Consider the following 227-nt stretch of genomic DNA (forward strand, 5'->3'; position numbering starts at 1 on the left):
TGTTATATCTAAACAAAATCCAACACATTAATGCATTATCAAAACAACAATTAAACTTTGAGTTCTTAGTATATCCTTGATACTTAGCTATATTATTCTAAGTTCATATATTACCTCAAACTAGTGTTTTTTTATGTTTGTTGCCATTGCATTGTATGGTGTTGTGTCTGAGCATAAGAGAGAGACTTGAATAAAAAAGTATTTCATATCCTATGAAATAGGGTGGA

The sequence above is a fragment of the Myotis davidii genome, unplaced genomic scaffold (genome assembly GCF_000327345.1).
Source record: "Myotis davidii unplaced genomic scaffold, ASM32734v1 scaffold99, whole genome shotgun sequence".
Lineage (NCBI taxonomy): Eukaryota > Metazoa > Chordata > Mammalia > Chiroptera > Vespertilionidae > Myotis > Myotis davidii.